Genomic DNA, 258 nt, shown 5'->3' with positions numbered 1-258 from the left:
GTCCCGTTCCCACTGAACAATAGTGATGTCCGATTCGCGAACGAGTCGTCCTGCTGAATCGGCTCCTTTGAACAATTCGGAGGAACCGATTTGCTTTAAAAAAAAAAATAGAAACAACGCACCTCGTGGTGAAAAACGAACCCAACATGGGTTGCTTCTTCAAATGTCCGAAAGTCTGCATAAAAGCCAGTTTCCAAATCCCTCCCCCCTCCCAAAAAAGAAAGAAAAACAAGGAACATGTGATGACTTGACTACACT

This window comes from Puntigrus tetrazona, chromosome 22, assembly GCF_018831695.1.
Source record: "Puntigrus tetrazona isolate hp1 chromosome 22, ASM1883169v1, whole genome shotgun sequence".
In the NCBI taxonomy this organism is placed as follows: domain Eukaryota; kingdom Metazoa; phylum Chordata; class Actinopteri; order Cypriniformes; family Cyprinidae; genus Puntigrus; species Puntigrus tetrazona.
Note: the sequence above shows the minus strand (reverse complement) of the source record.